At 36.3% G+C, this 15,358-nt stretch overlaps 1 protein-coding gene and 1 non-coding gene across 3 annotated transcripts in view; one reads left to right on the forward strand and one right to left on the reverse strand.

Annotated features, from left to right (window-relative positions):
- Nucleotides 1-15,358, forward strand: part of CCDC91 (coiled-coil domain containing 91) — a 296,434-nt gene that overhangs the window by 246,819 nt on the left and 34,257 nt on the right. The window lies entirely within an intron of this gene.
- TRNAE-UUC (transfer RNA glutamic acid (anticodon UUC)) lies at nt 4,498-4,570 on the reverse strand. The gene has a single exon. It is a non-coding gene; the product is annotated as a tRNA-Glu (tRNA).

Below are 15,358 nucleotides of genomic sequence, written 5' to 3' on the forward strand. Positions count from 1 at the left end.
TGTAGGGAAGTGACACTTTTCTGGCATTCCCCAGCCTCCTGCGCCTTCTCATCCTAATCGATTGGCCTTGCTTCTGCTTGTCCTGGGGCAGGCTGTAGAGTTGCCTATGCAAGATGCAGCTCAGTAGCAATTCAGCATCTGCCCTTGTAACTTTTGCTTTGGGTCTCATATTAGAAAATGCTTTTATCTGACCAAGGCATTTTAAAATGAATAATGTACCCTCACACTCAATTGTTATCTGTACTTTAAGTTGTACCTTGTTTTTTGATGCCAAAGAGAATTTAAAGATTTATACAAGTATGATCTAAAAAGTTACTATTTTTCAATCTCATACTCTTCTTTGAAAGCTTATTTCATACACTATACTTTAAAATCAAATTTATTGCTGTTTTTCACTTTCTATTTTAACAATCTTCTTGATCCTCTTTCTTACTCTGCTGGACTCACTTGCATAAGAATAACCTTGAAAGAACTTACTTTGGTGAGGCAAATCTATTGATCATTTCCGTTTCAACAGTGGGTAACTGAGAAAAGATACTATAGACATAGCTTAATGCTATTCCTGTTTCAGGGAATAAAACATACATTCCAGCTTAAAATGAAAATTTATGCATTTGCACTTAAGAACTAGTTCAGCACAGCAATTAATGTACTCTTCTTTAACTGGTCTTTGGGATAGCAATTTTGTTTAAAGCAAAGCAAAACTTTTAAATCAAAGTACTGTAAGTATAAATACTTTAGTTGGAGTCAGTTAGTATCTGAAAACGTTCATTCTCTGTTTTTGTGTAATTAAAATGTTCATGTAAGTAATTAATCACTTCTTGAATTATTACAGTGAATTAGCTTTATTCTTCATTAAAAGGTTTTAGCTTTTTCTTAGGTATTCAGATGACTTCTCCTTTCCTTCAGTATACTAGAGTTCTTAAAATTCAGATGGTGATAAGAACTGATTCAAATCAAAGACAAATCAATAAAATCAAAGTGTCAACTTTGAGTCATAGGCCATGGAATTTAGGAGTTGACATGCCTGATGGGTATGCGATAGGCCTGTATTTAGATATAGCTTCTTGAGATGGGCCCAAGTGAAGAATATCTAGGTGGCTCATGATGTAAATGGTGAGCAGCTGGTGTAGAAGGAAGATCAGAGGTCAGACCTAGAGGAAGTGGTAGCTATCAGAGGCCCCCATATTGAAATGATGTTGACAATGATAACAGCTAATACTTATATAGCATTTGCTAAGTTTCAGGCACTAGTCTAAGGATATTATCATTTAAGAGTGTGTGCATGTATTCATTACTCTCAATAGCATTATTAACCACCAGATCATAAAGCTAGAAAGTGACAGTCTGGCTCTGGAGTCTGAGCTATTAACCATTTGGCAAACCACTTCTGTGGGCAACAGTCATCAATAAAGAATAGGGACAAAAGTTTGTGAATAGGTCAGAAATGAAAGTTTCAGATTAAAAGCCAAGAAGAATAAGAGGATAACAGAGACCCATGTTTATGTTTTGTTAGTCGTGTGGCACTATGTAGTATCTACCAGATCAAAGCAGCTGTGGAGGACGAGGACCACCATATCTTTAAAAAGGTGAAAGTCTGGTTTTGGAAGGAAAGTATAAGAGCATATTACCTTAAGTAAAGGTCAAAAAATGGCTTGAAGCAATAGTAGATACCACAACATGTGGCAGTGCTTGAAAAAAGGTCAAAAAGATTGTGCTGATAATCACTGACAATAGAATTCCAGAACATCTCTTAAGACTATGGAGATAAGAGTGGATTTTTTATTTCAGTCAAATGGAAACTAAAATATGGACTAGGCTACAATAGTAAAAAGAGGATGGACAATAGTCTGTGAGAAGACAAAGGGTTTGGTCTCTTATAGGAATAAGCAAATTAATTTATAAAGATTTTTATTAAAAAGTCTATTTCTAGATTCTTAATATACCTTTTGGTTGCAATTCTAGAATGTCCTGGTTCATGAAGCTTATATTATTGGGGGCAGTGGAGATGGAGTTTGTTTTTTTTCAGATGTTGTCTTACCCTTTAGCCAACCTTAGAAGTCAAAAAGCATGTATATATGTTTTCATTTATTCACGAACTATTTATTAAGAGCCACTATTGCCTTTAACATGTTACTATTAAACTATTAGGAAGAAATGAATAATGAAGTGGTATTCCAAATTGCTAGCATCTTGATCTATACAACATAGATCCTTATATCTATACAACATGCATTTGTGTACGCCCTTCCATGTTCCATTCTAAGCTATGTACTGGGAAATTTCAGTTTAAATTCTTCCATTCTATAAAGAAATGTTAAGCATTTTTAATAGTCTGAGAACTGTGGTCAGGACACAAGGATAAATGAGATCATCAAGAAAGAGAGTTTATACCCTGGTATTCATAATGGCAATACATATTTAACAACTAAAATATATAAAGTTTTTACATATATTATTTGATTCTTATAATCACCTGCATGGTTATTATTCTGATTTTACAAACTAGAGAGTCAAAGATGATAGAAATGTTCACTTTTCCAAGGCTAGATCTAATAAACCATAGCTGAGACTTGAGTTTTCCTTTTTTGATCCTGTACTCTTTCCTCTACATCACAGCAATTGGCCTTGTCAACTTCATTTATACTAGCAGTTTCATTGTACTATCTAGAGTGAAGTCAATATCTGGAGATGATTATCAAAAAGACCATGGTAGTTAGAATCAGTGAAGAACCCTAACATCAACAGCTAAGAGAACTAGAAGTGCATGAAATACTCAATGATACAGAAAGCAATTGATCATGGAGACAGGAACCCACATGTTACCATCTTCTTCTCTTGTGGTGCTTTAGTGTCCTGTTTTGAGTTCTATATTTGGAAAAGATGTTGACATTTTCATGGAAATCAGAGTTTTAGAGTGAACTATTGAGGATATAACCTAGGAGAAGACTTTGAAAGGTCTAAGCTCGTTCAACTATGGAAAAACTTACCATGGAAATTCAGCAATATAGGAACCAAAAAACCATCTTAATGTGACCTTAATGCTAAAGGAATAACTAGACATGTTCAATTTAAGTGGAATCTAAGGCTGTATCAGAAAAAAATACAAAACAGCAGCCATTTATTGAGTGCCAAGTTTGTCCAAGATACCATGGTGGCTGCTTTACTTCTACAGTTTCACTTTATCCTCAAAATTATTCTAAAGTAGTATCTGCACATTACAGACAAGGAAAACTAAGTCAACAATGTGAGATAACTGCCTGAGATTAGTAAAAGAGAGAGTCAAGATTTTAACTTGGTTCTATCTGACTGCAAACTATATAGGGAGCTTCCTCAGTAACTCTTTAAATCTGGTTTGATAATTTACTTTACATAGTATTTTTCAAATGGTATTTTAGGATTGTCGGTTTCTTCACTAACTAGCTTGTAATATACCTTTTACTTTTATAGGCTCCATCTAGATAAATTAGATAAATTTTACAGGCTCTGTCTAGATAAATTAATTAAATTGGCTCCATCCAGATAAATTAGGAGGAAAAATAGAAAGACATGGATAGCACGTGTGCACGCACACACACACACACACACACACACACACACACATCTCGTTTTGGAAATTGCTTGAAATCATGTATTACGTACGATTTATAAATTATTTTTAAATAGGCTTTTCACGTATAGTGAGCTTTTGAGTATCCTAGCAAAGACTATTTGTTTAGATACTTTAAATATTATTTTATTCCTGCAGGGTTTTAAGGTTTTGATTATATAAAAAACAGGCCCATTGTTTTCCTAATTGTCATGACCATATTAGGTGGTGGTGAAATATTGACACAGTCTTAAACAAGATTTCTGTAAAATGTGCATCATAAATTGGGCTCTGAAGTTAAAGCCACCACAAGCTTATGTGGTAGCAGTAATAAGTGAACAATAGTTTGGTTTTTTTTTTTTTTTAAGCCAAGCCTAGCTCTACTATTCTGTGTAGTATTATCTGTACCTTTAGTCCAATCCAGCCCATTAATACCAGTGTTTAAAACTAAGCCCTTAGCCTATTCTCTTTAGTTCTCATAAAGTCCTCATAGACACATCATTGGAATTAATACTCATTTCTAGGGTCATATAGGCTAATGCCAAATTCCCTTAAAATTATACTTCCTCTTAGGAATTAAAAAAAAAAAAACAAAATAGAATTAACATGTCAGAGTTATTTCAGTCCTTTAAAATATATTAAAATATACAAGTAATTATGGCAAACAATTTTTTTTATGCAGAAGATTAAGAAAATGAGTCATGATCCCAACATATTCTGTTTGGAAACTATTCATTTTGTTAAATTTTAAAGTTATGTTAGCTTGGAAAATATATTTCTTTTAATTTTATTTTATTCGATTTTAGCCTGGAGCTAAGCCTCATAGCCTTGCTCTTTCCTCCAGTCTGACACTTTTCTTCAGTGGCTCTCAGTTCTTAATTCTTTTTGCGTGGCTTGCAGGATCTTAGTTCCCCAACCAGGGATTGAACCTAGGCCCACGGCAGTGAAAGTGCCAAGTCCTAGCCACTGGACCACCAGGGAATTCCCTCAGTTCTTAATTCTGTCTTGAGATATAGAAAGAAGAAATTATTTTCATTTACAAGAAAGATACAATGAACAATAACAATTCAGGCTTTGCACAAACATCTACAAGAGTTTCTTGTAAAACATTTAAAAATATACGACCTTCCTCTTGTGTACTTTAAATTGGACTATAGAAATTATATCTGTAGGTTTGTAGGCTTACTCCATAATAGATTAATAGTCTTTTTAACTATCCTGGATATTTATGAATACCTGTTAGTTCTGATTCTTTAACTTCTTTTTCTAATATATAAATAGTTAAAAACTGGTTATTTTTCATGTGCTGCTTTTTAAATGAAATTCCTGAAATGACTATTTTCTTATTTCCTTCCACTATCAAAATCTCCAACTTTCAGTAGAGAGGAGATGGGATTATTACTAAAAGACACTTGGTAGTTTTAAAATTTAATCTATTTGATTTATTATATAGTTGTTTTCCATCATATGTATCTCCTCAGCCATCAGTTCTTTCCTTTGAAAAAACAGCAAAAATAACAATTTGGTTTGTAACTAATAGTGCCTTGGAAACAGCATGAAAAAATCATTTTCTAAGAGATGCGGTATTTTTCTTCTCATATAAAAACAGAGAAAACCTCCTTGACATTCTGTTCCTTGCTGATTCATATGCACTGACATGACCTCTCTGTGTTCCTGTCTTGCTCTGGAAGCTTTGTGCTCACTCCTTAAGGGGAGGCCAATTATTTAAGATATGTGAACTCTAGTCTGTAGCAGAGAGGTAAAAGATATGTCATTTATGATCATCACGTTATTTTTGAGTGAAATCCATTAGATTATGGATGAATCACATGTCTGACTAAATTGTCAGACTATTTTTGTTACTTTTTAAAAATAATAATACTAAACGAATAGTCAAGACAGTAATTTTACCAGCACTTCTTTTCCTTCTCTGAGATTGCTGTACCAACATACATCTCTTCTTGTTCTTTCTCTTTTAAAGATATTTATTATCCTGTAGTCTTTTTCCAGTAATTTTGCATTCATCTTTATTGGTTCAGCTGAGATTCCCTGCATGAGATTCCATAATCCTCAGTTTTATACATAAAGCTCCAACATTCACATCAGTTTACCACCTAAGAACTAATTTTTATCATTATATCCCTTTATCAGAGAATTTGAGAGTAACCTAATATTAAGATCCTATAAGTATTTGACAGGTGTTGGTCTGTTTGAAAATTATATATATTTTTATATTCAGTTTGAATTCCTAATTTTAAGCAACAGAAGTTATCTATGACTGGTTAAGCAAAAAAGGAATTTGCTTATTAAGAGGTTATTTGGAAGAGAGAAACAGCTCAGCTTCCAAAATTAAAGAATAAAACCATGATATAGTACTGGCCTAATGAGGAATTGCCATTGCTGCTGCTTCTTCCCCACCAAGCACTAAAGAAAACCATGGTTGCTTCCACTTTGCCATTTATGCCACTTGTGTATCACTAAAACCGTTTCACAACCTCTGCTGCCTCCAAAACCCAAGGTCTGCCACCACCCTCACCAGCAAGGAAGATTCCACATGAAGTTTCACTCTTCTAACTGCTTCTTAGTGAAGTCTCATGGGGTAAACCTTATGACTTTGTTCCAGGCCTTTATAGATCCATGCTGGGATTCCTCTATCAGAACTCACCACAGGCTCTTGATAAACTGTTGACACTTCTAACACCCGTTGAGTCTATTCGTCATTAAGTCTAGGTAGATGCACTGTAGCCTGGACTAACTAGGAAGCCTCCTTTTTCCTCTGGGGCCCACTCACAACTAGAGGCTTTCGGGTCACTTCATAAATAGGTCGGAGCAAGATTCCCAAAGTAACACACACACTTGCACACGCACACGCACACACACGCACAGCCTTCAAAGAGTCCCACCTAGCACCTAGCACTGTGCTGCTTTCTTAGTGGCAGGAGGCATAAGATACAATAAGTTATCTTTAACTTTGAAGAGGCTATCCTGATAGGCTGAAGATCACTGGACCCCTCAGAAACTTTATTGAGGTGTAGCTCTTATATTTTTATATGATGTTATCTCCCACTGTACTGCACTCATATTAGACTCATACATTTTTTACATACCTTTTCTTTGCAAAGGATCTTGAGTATGTATTATGTATGTGTACTGGAGACATATGTTATCAATGTAGTTGTCCTGTGTAATGGTGAGACAGTAATGGTCTTAAGGAAATAAGTATATTGTGGTTCAGAGCCAAATAATTTATATAACCCTAAGATAAAATGGTTTATTACCCTACCTGTCATATGAAAATTGCTATTATAGGTGTTCTCTCTCTGTTGAAATAGAAGGGAAAAAGCATTTGCCAGATTAATAGTCATATACCTGGTGCTAAGAGTTCTGATAAAGAATGCACATCTGCAGCAGCAGCTTCATTGAAATGACTGTCTAGTAATCTTATCTCCACCTCCAATTCCAACTGTATACTGTATGTGTGTTTAGGGCTCAACCAGGTTAGATAGGAGGCAGATTCAGATTAAAAGTGCATTCATCGTTAGATTCCCTCAGGCCTCCGTTTTGACCACTAATTCACAGTGGTATTCTGGGCCTCCAGTTTTAGTGTTAATTCAGAGCTATTAGACAATAGTACCCAAAAGACCTGGTATTTCCCTTTCTCCAGTGCAGTTACCTTTATGAGGAAAGCCAAGTTGAGAGTTTGCAGTTTATACCTGTGATGTCATTGCAATGTATGTCTTCAAGTACTTGCATTCTCTGCTTCACTCAAAAAACTCTGGGTCTGTGAATTGACTTAGGACTAGAAATTGGAAAAGACATTACAAATTTTTGTTGCAGTGGCTCAAGTCAGACCTCTCTTCACTAAACCTGGATATCTTAATCATTTTATTAAGTTGGAATTTTTTTGGATGCCTATCTCTTTGGTCCATACAGATTGTCTGATCAGGTAGCCAGAGCCAGTGGTCACTGCAGGTCAAAGTATTTTAACCCAACCCTTGTAGCAATAACAGTAACCATTTCCTCCTGCCTCTTCTAGTTAAGTGCTTCTCCCTGGGGTCTGCTACCTCCCTATCCCGTGGTCTACACTGAAAGCAGTGGTGCCCATCAGCTCTCCTGGCCTCTAGAAGACAGTGCTGTTCACTAATGCTGGCTTTTCCCTCCCAGGGAACAGTGTCAGGGAGTAGCTCGTGGCTGTGGTGGCTGTGATCCTTGCCTTGAACTGAGAATTGTGAGCATCATTAGGATTGTGAGCATTTCATTGTCTTCTTTTAAAGCTGTATTGTGGAATCAGAAGCAACTAATTTTGTGCTTGAATTCTTCATGCTCTTCATATTGTTCAGTGTTAGAAGCCACTGGATCTCCCATAGTCTTGCCTTCATCTGTCACTTCATTTCAAGTGACTGAAGTTAATCATTTGTTACTTTGCTACTGTGGGCTATGCGCTGCCAGATTTTACCTTTTTTTTTTTTTTTTTCCAGAAAATTAGCTGGATTTTTAGAGCCATCAACCCTTACAGAGTCAGATAACCATTCATAGATCTTCCTGAGGAGGTACTGCCTTCAGCCACTTCTAGTAGCCATTGAGTATCAATCAGGGTTCTTATTTTAAGCAGAAGAAACTACCTCTGGCCAGTTAAGCAGCAGAAATATTTATTAAAAAGAAATATAGTTGTTGACCAAGTTGTTGAGAGCTGGAGAACCAGGGTCAAGGTAAAGCTTCCAGAAACAATACCAAAAACTACACCACAAAACTTGCTTAAAGATAAGTCCCTCTTTGCTGCAGCATTCCTATCAAGCACTGTGGGGACCCCCTGTTTAATTCAGTCATAGCAATAATCAACAGTTGAATGCTTCCCATCCTTATGAGCAAATGGATGCTATCTAGAGCCCCTTCCTCTAACTGCTCACTTCTGAATCAAAAGTCTTTCACAGTTGACTCTGATTAGGAGAGCCTTTGGAGCAGGAGCAAGCTAGATAACTGAGTTTTCTGGGTTTTACTTAAGGGGGTCATACTTCATAAGGTTAGAAATTCATCAAACATAGGAAGGGTATCAAAAACCAGAGAACATTACAGATGGCCACTACATACTTTGGGAATTTTTTCCAAGATGCTATGGTTACAGTAGAAATATTTTTCCAGCTTTTTAGTCTCTTGGCTAATTCTAAAACTGATCCTTTGAAGTCAAACTAGGTGGGTTTTATTCTTACTAAAACAGAGCATTAGCAATTGCCAGGTTCATCAGATATCTTGTAGAAAGTTTGTCACTTGGCCACCACAACTTCATTCTTTTTCAATAGTCTGAGGTTTCTACAGTTATGCCTAAATTATGTGACACTGTTCAGGGGGTATGCAATACTTTGGATAGATAAGGTTTTTGTTTCCATGTACTTATGCTAAATATTGATAATTTTAGAAAGTATGTATAAATAGATTTTTGTTTATATTTTTAAGTTTTAGTGATTAAACTTGTCCTTGAGTTAACCAAAAGTTTTCCCCCTTGGTAATTCTGGGGTATTTTGTATACATTAGTTATAGAACTTCTTTTTATAGAATGATGGCCACAAAGGTTACTAAAGAGAGCTTGATGGGCTTGTCTTTCTGCTGAATTCGCCTAGATAAAGTTAGTGGCCTCTGTGTCCTCGGCACCATCTTTGTTCTCTGTATTTACTCCACACTCTGACAAGTGGGTCTCTTTCTTCTACCCTCCTCTCCATTTTCTTGCAACCAGACCTGTTATCCATGGCCTCTGCTATTTTTTTACGACTCTGATTTTAAGTATAAAACTGAAGAAAATGTTGAGAAACTGGACGGCAAAGTACTATTTATCAAATCAAGTCACATATTCTAAGCCTGAAAAGGAGAGGCTTCAGTTCTGTACTATGTAATAAGTATTATATATAGATTTTGTTGTGTCTGTTTCCACTGGTCCTTGTCACTTCTATCATTCTTTGAGCTTCTGGGTTGTTACAGAAGATTATGTTCAAAACCTGGCTGCCAGTCAGAACATTATTATACTAGTAAGTTTCAAAGTTAGATCCCTCCAGTTCATTTGAGTCTTTTCCAGATGTTTTCCAAAGTAGATGACTTTCTCAGCATTTGATTTGAAGTACAATATTTTAGGATAAATTCTATATCCAGCATTCAGTGTACATTGGGATTGATTTATTAAATAATCCCACTATTCCTGTCCTGTCACCATGGTGGTTTTTCATATTTTCATATTTTTTGCATGTATAATGTGATTATTACCTTGTACCAGGAAAATATTCATCATAGTTTCTTTGCCATTTTACAAGAATTTTAATATCTGCTTTTAATTCATCAGTGGGGACATTTGGCACATGAAATAACTTTGTTGCTTAGTTTTTCCTTTATAGTGTAGAGTGCTTATTCATTTAAGATTTGGTGTGACTATAATATATTCAACACTTTGCTTTTGTCCTCAATATTTATTCCATTCCTGTGGTTCACATTTTCCTTTTCTTGTGTATCATGTGTTGAAAATGAAAATATCTTGTCTAGGGTGGAGCTTAGCCACGGGACTAAACAAACATGCTCTCCTTCTGCTCTTTGTTTATTTTAGTGGTTAAATTACTAAAAATCCTGTTAATAAAAAAAAAAAAGTTTTACGTCTACCTATTTTTTATTGGGTACTTTCATAGTACAAATCCCTTCCTTTCACCTCTCTTACCCAAAATGACTCCCACATCAGTTGTCAAGAGATTAGTGCAAGTAGCATCAAAGCCCTGAATTTAGTAAAAGAAATTAAACTACTTGAACAGAGTTTCCAAAACTCAGAAGGAATCTAAGATGGGCCATCCAAGGCGTGTTCTTCTCATGTCAGTGGTAGAAGTACAAGAGGGAAAGCCCAAAACACCTTAATAAACACTGGAAGTTCTGATTTTGTCGTATTTCTGGCATCTTGTTGGCCAAAGCAAGTCATACGGCCAAGCCCACATAGTCAAAAGGCAGTGAAGGACATTTCACTCACCATGAGGCCAAGCATGTTGCACAGTCAAATTCAACATCGATGGAGTGGAAAAATCTATTTCTCCCATGGAGGTGGAGAGAAAGAATGGATGAATATTTGCCAGACAATAATTTAATATACCACACCACCCAATCTAGGTTAGCTACCCTCTTTCAAAGCATACTTCATCATGTCGCTACCCTGTTTTATTTTCTTCTTGACGCATGTTATCTGAAACTGTGTTAACAGTTTATATTATTCATTCAATCAGGAATTATTTCTCAGATACTTAACATGTACCAGGCAGTACTCCAAGTAGGATATATCAGTAAGTAAAACAGATAAATTTCTTGCTAATTATCTATCTCCCCGACTAAAATATAAACTCTGAGAGAGGAAGGACTTTGTCTATTTCGTGTTCTCAGTGTCTAGAATAAGCCGGCACATAGCAGATGTTCAATAAATTTTGTTTCATGAATGAAAGAATGCCATTAAACATGTATGTAATCTAAGTCCATTTGCTCAGATTCTGTGTGTACTAGGCAACCTGGGGGATGTTTTTATAGTAAGCCTTATGAATTTAAGGTAGTCCAAGTCTTCTCTTGAGAAAAGGATCTGCTTAGCATTTTGGTAAATCCAGGGTTTGTACCTCAGCAGCTGAAAACCAATCCTTGAATGTAATAGTAAGCTCACCAAGTTTCTCACCACCTTGAGAAACTTCTTAAGGGATGGACACCACTGGCTAAATATACATTTAATTCCCTTCCAAACAGAAACAGCATTAAAGATATGCAAAGGGATTTTTACATGGAATATATTACACCCAATAGCTCATATGAGTGTTCTGCTCACTGTAGATACTGTATCTTCTTTGTTTCAGGGCCCTATCAAAAATAGTTTTAATGATAAAGAATTTGTCCCGTTTTGTTAGGCTCATACATAGCAAGCACACAGGGTATGGTGAAGAGCAAAATTAATTGATGCCATTACCAAGTTTTGAGTCATGAAAAGCCATGCTGCTCATTTACTTTGGGCTTTTAAAGTTCTGTTTCAAGAACTTTGTCTCAGAGTATGTATATACTGTACCAAACCAAGCAAAAACTTAACAAAAGAATGTCAGAATAGACCTGTTTATAGAAATTTGAACTGCATTATCAACAATCATCGCAGGAATGTTCCCAACCCCCATTTCTGAAGCTGTAGTTGTTTTACTTTTACGCTCAACCTATTAGTGTCTTAAGGTATATGGTCTGGCCAATCTCACATTCAAATGAAACCAGTCATAGCAATTCTCATATATAACTTCAGGTTCTTAAAACTTTTTCATGCACTTGGTTATGAAAAATATTAAATGCCTTTGCTATAATCATTCAAGAGCTACCACCATTTTCTGAAGAATATACTGTTATCTAATTACAGTGGTTAATAGTAAAATCTAAGTGATCATGAACTATTTTTATAGAATTGGTGATATGGCACTGTTGAAAAATATGAAGTAAGGTTTTACATAATTGTATACCAAGAAAATTTTAAGTATATACTACAAACAAGATAGACATGATCCCTACACTTTCAAGGCTTAATAGTCTAGTAAAGATATGGGAGAGCAAAACAGGAAATTGCCACACATGTGACAATGCTGTGATGGAAGAGGAACAGGGAGCTGTAGGAGCCCATGAAATGGGGACTGAATGAAATCTTCGTGGATCAGAGAACCCTTCCCAGGATGATGTCTAAGCTTAAACTTCAGGAATTTCTTCTCTCTCCCTATGCCCAGTACGTAGGGAAATCTGTCTTAGAACATATCCAGATTCTGACCACCTCAATTGCTATCACCACTGTCCAAGCCACTATCATCTTTTGCCTGGACTTCTACAAAAGCCTCCTAATTGGTATCTTTACTTCTACTCTTGCCCTCCAAAGTCTATTCTTGACACGGTAGGCAAAGTCATTTTTTGAAACTTAAGTCATATTAGTCACTTCTCTGCATAAAACGTTGAAACAGCTTCATCTCACTCAATAAAAGCCAGAGTCGTTGCAGGGTCCTACATGACCCGGCCTCCTCCTGAAAATACCAAACAGAACAGGGAAATACTATGACTTTCTCACAGGTTTTTAGTGTCATCTAATACTCAATTCAGTCTTTTCAGAATTTTACTAAACTGAACCTGCGGGTGAAATTGAAAAATGAGAATCTTGATTTAGTAAGTACAGTTAACTATACACTGTTTCAGATTTGACCCACATATCATTTTGAGGCATCTTTTTCAGCTATGACAGCCCTTAAGTGTAAAAATAGACAGTATCTAGAGCCAAATTGCTATATTGCAATGTACTAAACCAAGATTTTCAAATACAATGAAGCATTATTGAATTGCCTTAGTCTCACTTTTTAAAAAATATATGTATTTCATAATATGCATAGCATATTAGTAGAAAAATATAATATGTTCATAAATTAATAAAAAGGCATTTCTTAGGGGTAAAATGTTTCTATTTTAGACCAGTGGTTTTCTCCACACTCATATCTAGGAAAACATTCCCGTAAAGACTTTTTTAACAGGACAGTGTAGTGAGGGAAGCACTTTCATACATTTGTTGAGAAAGTTAACTATTCAGTCTGTACTCTCATTTCTCCTAATTGGAAGACAGTATTTGAGAGGGAGAATCAAGATGGAAAGAGTTGTAAAATAGATGTCATAATTGATTTACACCACAGTTATTTTAATGCTAGATTTAAAGTTATTTTAAAATATACTTCACTCCCTAAGAGCTTCAGTGTAACACAGAACAGTATTTGTTTCATTTGTTTTGTTTTACTGTTGTTAAGGCTGATAGAAAAGCTATAAGCTTAGGGAAGAGTAGAGAGTCAGTAAGACTTAAAGCATTTCAGAGAATAGTTAGATTGCTTGTGGAGTGGTCAAGAATGAAATTTCTTTTTAATTGAGGTATAGTTGATGTACAGTATTATGTAAATTTCCGGTGTTCAGCATAGTGATTCACAATTTTAAAGGTTATATTCCAGTTATAGTTATTATAAAATATTGGCTGTATTCCCTGTGTTGTACAATATACCCTTGTAGCTTATTTATTTCATACATGGTAATTTGTACCTCTTAATCCCCTGCTTCTGTCTTGCCCCTTCTCCCCTCCTGTCTCCCTGCTGGTAACCACTAGTTTGTTCTATATATCTGTGAGTCTGCTTCTTTATTTTTTATTCACTAGTTTGTTGTATTTTTTTAGACTCCACGTATAAGTGATATCACACAGTATTTTTATTTGTCTGACTTATTTCACTTAGCATAATGCCCTCCAAGTTCATCCATGCTGTTGCAAATGAAATAACTTTTAAAGCAACAATGATAGACTGTCATTTACTTTTCTAGAAAATAGGATTGAGATGAAATTCATGAGTAAATTCATCAATAAGTCAGGTATCATATTTATATGATACAAAAGTAATACGAAATTTGACCTCATTTTTAAGGACTTATGAGGTGATCAGTCAAAGGATATATTTAAAAATTAGTGCATTATATGAGGCAGTACATGATTGTTGAAATACTTAACTCAGCCTGTCATTGCTCTGAGCATTCAGAAAAGGGAACGTCAAGAAAGACTGAAATGTAACAGAAAAGACTACGTAGAGACCGTAGTTCTTCATCTAGCCTTAAAGAACTGTGGCAAACAGTGCTAATTCGCTATATAATAAAAAGTCTCCCCTTTTGCCTACTAACAGAATGCCAGGGTTATTTTTTTTTTTTTTGCGGTACGCAGGCCCCTCACTATTGTGGCCTCTCCGGTTGCGGAGCACAGGCTCCGGACACGCAGGCTCAGCGGCCATGGCTCACGGGCCCAGCCGCTCCGCGGCATGTGGGATCTTCCTGGATTGGGGCACGAACCCGTGTCCCCTGCATCGGCATGTGGACTCTTAACCACTGCGCCACCACGGAAGCCCTGCCAGGGTTATTAAAGGTATCACATTAATAGTTTGTTACAAGCACACAACTCCTCAAACTCCTCTGCAGCCTTGAATGAACGTAACCTCGTTCTAGGCACTAAGGTTCCCAAAAGAGCCTATTGCACGAGACTTCTAAGAAAGCTACTGTTTTCCTAGTAAAAAGGGTCAGACTGCTTTTGCAAGTATGTATTTTGCCTGTCCTTCCTCTTCTTTCCTGTGTCAAGCACAGGCTAATGCCTGAAGGTGCAATAGCCATCTTATAACAAAAGGGAAAAAATATATGCTGACGATACCCATGTAAGAAAATAGTCTGGTTTCTGGACTTACCAGCTTACCAGCTCTGCACTGCTTACCCCTAGAGGCCGTGGTACATTAAATAATAAACTCTTATTTAAGCCACTGTTTGTCAAATTTCTGTTACACACAGCTGAATACACTTCAGACTGATGAGAATGTTTGAGGTTGAAGTAAAAAAAAGTGAAGGAAAAAAAGCATCAAGCCACAGTGACGTCAACAATATGAACACACAATTTAGGATCAGAATGGATGTTACTTGTCTGAGTACCGTGTAGAGACTGAAGGCCCCTAGAATGAAGTTTGTATTGACTCAACTACTTTTAAATATATAAGTTGGGCTTCCCTGGTGGCGCAGTGGTTGAGTGTCTGCCTGCCAATGCAGGGGACATGGGTTCGTGCCCCGGTCCGGGAGGATCCCACATGCCACGGAGTGGCTGGGCCCGTCAGCCATGGCCCCTGAACCTGCATGTCTGGAGCCTGTGCTCCACAATGGGAGAAGCCACAACAGTGAGAGGCCCGTGTACCGCAAAAAAAAAAAAAA

Source organism: Lipotes vexillifer, unplaced genomic scaffold (genome assembly GCF_000442215.2).
Source record: "Lipotes vexillifer unplaced genomic scaffold, Lipotes_vexillifer_v1.1 scaffold477, whole genome shotgun sequence".
Lineage (NCBI taxonomy): Eukaryota > Metazoa > Chordata > Mammalia > Artiodactyla > Lipotidae > Lipotes > Lipotes vexillifer.